Source organism: Sinocyclocheilus anshuiensis, unplaced genomic scaffold (assembly GCF_001515605.1).
Source record: "Sinocyclocheilus anshuiensis isolate Anshui unplaced genomic scaffold, SAMN03320099.WGS_v1.1 scaffold341, whole genome shotgun sequence".
Taxonomy (NCBI): Eukaryota; Metazoa; Chordata; class Actinopteri; order Cypriniformes; family Cyprinidae; genus Sinocyclocheilus; species Sinocyclocheilus anshuiensis.
Genome location: NW_015536488.1, coordinates 165,937 through 170,802, shown reverse-complemented (window position 1 = coordinate 170,802; position 4,866 = coordinate 165,937).

Sequence of the window (4,866 nt, the reverse complement as noted above, 5' to 3'; positions counted from 1 at the left end):
TATGTCCTCATTTGGCACAAAAACGCGCACACACACACACTCCCTCACACACACACTCCCTCACACACACACTCACTCACACACACTCCCTCACACACTCGCACACACTCACACTCACTCACACACACACTCTCACACACACGCACACACACACACTCTCTCACACACACACACGCACACAGACACACACACACACACCTGATCGCTTTACAAAAACACAACAATGCAACAGTCAAACACCCCAGAGCAACCACATGCACACATCTCTCTCTCTCTCTGTTGTTTTTCAGTGTTGAGCTCTGCAGATCCTTCTGTGTGGGTTTGTGATTATCTTAGACTCATTTTAACATGCACTACATACAAACCACCACCTACATCCACAACAACATCCTGCCTCTCCCTGCGTGTGTGTGTGTGTGTGTGTGTTGATGGAACAATAAATATGTGGAAAGAGGGGTGTGGGGGTGTATTATGGGCTGGATCACTGTGGCAACATGTTGAAGATTCTAGCACAGAAGATTCAACCAGAGACTCTGATACACACTGACATCTAGTGGTCGAACAAAACACACACACACACACACACACACACACACACACAGACAAATATTTATCTAATTAGGATTTACAGTCCGAATCGGAATAGAACACCATAATCAAGCAGAAATATAGAGATACATAACCAATATGATGGCATTTACACTCTCAGAATTTTTTTTTTTTTTATCTCATTCAGGGTTATTATAGCTAACTAAATCAATTTTAAAAAATCATTACTTGGCGTAAAATAAATGTTAACTGAAATTCAATAAAATATATAAAAAGCTTAAACTTATTTCAGTTGGCAACATTCTAAATTTTTTATTCGCAAGTTTAACTTGATCTACTAAAATAACTAGTTAACCCAAAAAATTAAATGAATAAATATATTGACATTTAAAAAAAATCAAATGCTAATAATATAATATATATATATACAGTATATATGAAGTAATTCAAAATATAAATAAAAACAATATCTCAATAAAACCAAAATAACTGGCCTTATTTACCCTTAAAAGTTCATTGTAGTACTTAATTTACATATTTCTACTCCAAGGTGCAGATATAAAGTATAAAGGGATAGATTTCTCATATCCAGATTGCTACAAGAAATACAATAAAATAAATAAAACAATAATTCAAACAAAATACATACATAACATAGCACAGAAAATATGAAGTAGCTCAAACTAGTCAAATTAATCTGTAGAAGCTATTTTAAAAACATGATTTTTCAGGTTTCTTAAAACAGCCTAAAATGGGAGCATTTTTGCACATTTTTTCTGATAATGTACGATAATGTACGAAAAAATTCATTTTTTTGCAGTGCATGCAATATTTAATGCCATGACTTTATAAATGTAAGACTATTTTAAGCCTTAATTTGTGGAAGGGTGAATTAAGACTTAAGACCCACAGAAATGCTGAATATGCAAATTATGCATTATGTAATAAAACATGCATTAATTTGCCTAAATTTCCAGAACAGCAATCTGAACACTGGTTACAAATTCTTGTTTGATTTTGTTGACATATTAGTGTTAAAGGTCTTTACAGAGGAGATTTTGGATTTCTTTTTATTACTCCATAAATCATAAAATACTGTCAGCAGACAGAAAAATGCATTTTCGGCATGCTTTTTAGAAATATTTAGGAATAAAATCAGGGACACATCATATAAAAAAAACTCCTCTACTAAAAACTTCAGATTATAGATAATAATAAAACTCTAAGTTTTGGTGTATGCAAGTGCCGCTGAAGTGGAGAAACAAACTCAGAGCCTTTAAAGATATGCACTTTCGCCATGTTTTTAAGAATAAAATGTTGTATACATGAGTGTGAATGATATATCAACAAACCCCTCAGTAAAAACCTTCAGTATATAGAGAGGAATAAAACTCTAAGTTTTGGTGTATGTAAATGCTGTAGAAGTGGAGGAAGAAACGTTTAAAGAAATGCACTGGAATTGAAAGCTCAAAACCTCAAAATTGACTTTAAAAGTCAAGAGCTGAAATGTGTTAAAATGTGAAATCTATAGGCAGTGAAAGCGGATTTTAATTTCCCCTCCGGAACAGAATACAGGCCACGGCATTTCCCTCGTGCTCCGTTCTGGAAGGACAGGGAGCCACAATTCTTTCATCATTAGCAAATTAATGCAAAGAAAAATCAAAGAACAATGTGACGCTTCAAAGAGCTTCTGACGGTCACAAACAAACAAAATCCCTCTGGAAAACCAGATTCCCCAAAGAGGAGCGATATGCAGAATTACTCTCATCTCTCACTTCATAAAGACAATGGTGCTTCTGTTGAAGTTGAGCGAGTGACGTCATGTTCCTCACCTGCGCTTGCTGTTTTTAGCTGTGCCACGACAGACCTGATTAGAGTGATTGTTCACACATCTTGAATAAAACAATAGAGCGGTTGTCAATCTCACACACACACACTGCAGCAGAAAGGATATACAGTATGCAGCTCGACAGTTGTGGTGTGTCACAGTTCTAGCATGTGTTTGTGTGTCCTTCTTATTTGGCTACAGAAGCTTCATCTGTCACTTCGGTTTAACATCTGTCTTTATGCATTAAAACACGTGTATGAATGTGCATGTGCGTGTGCGTGTGTGTATGAATGTGCATGTGTGAGTGTGTGAGTGTGTGTGTGTGTGTATGAACTGTGCATGTGTGTGTGTGTGTGTGTATGAATGTGCATGTGTGTGTGTGTGTGTGAGATGCTCTACTCTCGCTGCAGGTGATGTCTGACCAGAGGCGAAACGTTTTCTGCTTGGATGATGTCAGTGTGACTTTGACCTCCTGAAATCACTCTCGATCTGTTTCTGTCTCACTGTGCTGATGCATTAACTCTCATGAACATGTGGGTGAACCTCACAAAAACCTGTGAAGAGCATGTCCAAGACAAAATCAAACCAAATAAGAATTTATGTTATGCATAAAGATTTTGTTTTCATGTTGTGGCATTGCTTTCATTATAATTCAACACATTAATGCACTATAATGAATATACTATAAAACCTTTTTTTATTTAAAGCTGTACAAAGATCCAAATAATAAATGGCAAATTCAAATAAATGCTGTTTTTTTAAACTTGCTATTCATTGAAGAATCCAGAAAAAATAAAAAATGTTCCACAAAAATATTGTGCAGCACAACTGTTTTCAACATTGATAATAATCAGAAATGTTTCTAATAATCAGCATATTAGAATGATTTCTGAAGATCATGTGACACTGAAGACTGGAGTAATGATGCTGAAAATACAGCTGCGCATCACAGAAAAAAATTACAGTTTAACAGATATTCACATAGAAAACAGCTGGTTTAAATTGTAATATTTTTTTTTTTTTTTACACCACTTTTTATTAAATAAATGCAGCACTGGTGAGCAGAAGAGACTTCTTTCAGAAACATTATTAATATTATTGTTTTATTTTAAAAAAACATTTTAAACAAATTATAAACGATTATCTTGTAATACAGAAAGAAAAATACTGCATTGCATTAATGAGAATCATATTTAATATAATATTTTTTTTTTTAATCTAATGCAAAATGAGTTAGAAGTCATTTTTTTATGCAAAAACACCAATGCAAGTAGATCAGTGCTTTCCATGACATGAAACTACCAGCGACTGACTTAAAGCTGCATGTTACCATAAGAACAAAAATTAGACATATTTTAGCATCTCAGACTGATATGCATACCGGCTCAAACGCTGATATATGAATTAGTCTTCAATGCCTGTGAAGATGCAGAACTGTAACTCTGTTTAAAGATTATATGACAAGATGAAATGCTTCACAGCGTTAAACGTCTCTAGACTCTGCATTACTGAACAATGATTCCTAACGGAGGATAAAAATATCCCACAAACTGTTAATTAACTTCTAATTCTCTCACTTTCACTCTGTATTCGCTTTTTCAAGGGTTTTTGTAAGGTTGTCTTCTCTGACATTTCATAATGAAAGCGTAAGAGACTCGCAACTCCCTTAAAGTCTATTTTAACTCATTTTCACAACTCATAAGCACTTTCAAAGCGGTTTAGCAGCGCTATGAATCCTGTGTTATGAAGCTCCAAAGCAGGTACAGCATGAAACCATGTGCTGCTAAAATGCTGTCTAGAAACAGACAATTAATCAGAAAGTTAATGCGTTTCATTTACACACACTTTGAAAAGCCAAAAGCTGCATGTTTATAACAAACAAATCCAGCATTAAGACGTTTTTAACTAAAATACATTGAGTCCATAATCCACAATAACTCTTCCTCCAGTGAAAAAGTGCATCTGCTGTTGTCTCTCACATCAAAATCCAGCCACATATTAGTTTAGAGCTGTTTAAACGCTGCTTGATCTGTGCAGATTTCTCTCCTGATTCACACCAGAACACTTTTTCACTGGAGGAAGCGTTATTATGGATTATGGACTCAATGTATTTTAGTTAAAAATGTCTTAATGCTGGATTAGTTTCAGCTTTTGTCTTCTCCAGATGTTAACTGATGGACTGGAGTGCTGTGGATTACTTGTGGATTATTGTGATGTTTTTATCAGCTGTTTGGACTCTCATTCTGACGGCACCCATTCACTGCAGAGCAAATAAGAACCCTGGAGACTGTTTGCATGTGCATGTGCGTGTGTGTGTGTGTGTGTGTGTGTGTGTGTGTGTGTGTGAGTGAGTGTGTGCGTCTGTCTGTCTGTCTGTCTGTGTGTGTGTGTGTGTGTGAGTGAGTGAGTGAGTGAGTGTGTGTTTGTCTGTCTCTGTGTGTGTGTGTGTGTGTGTGTGTGTGGCTTTATCTCTAGCTGCAGTGCTTGTC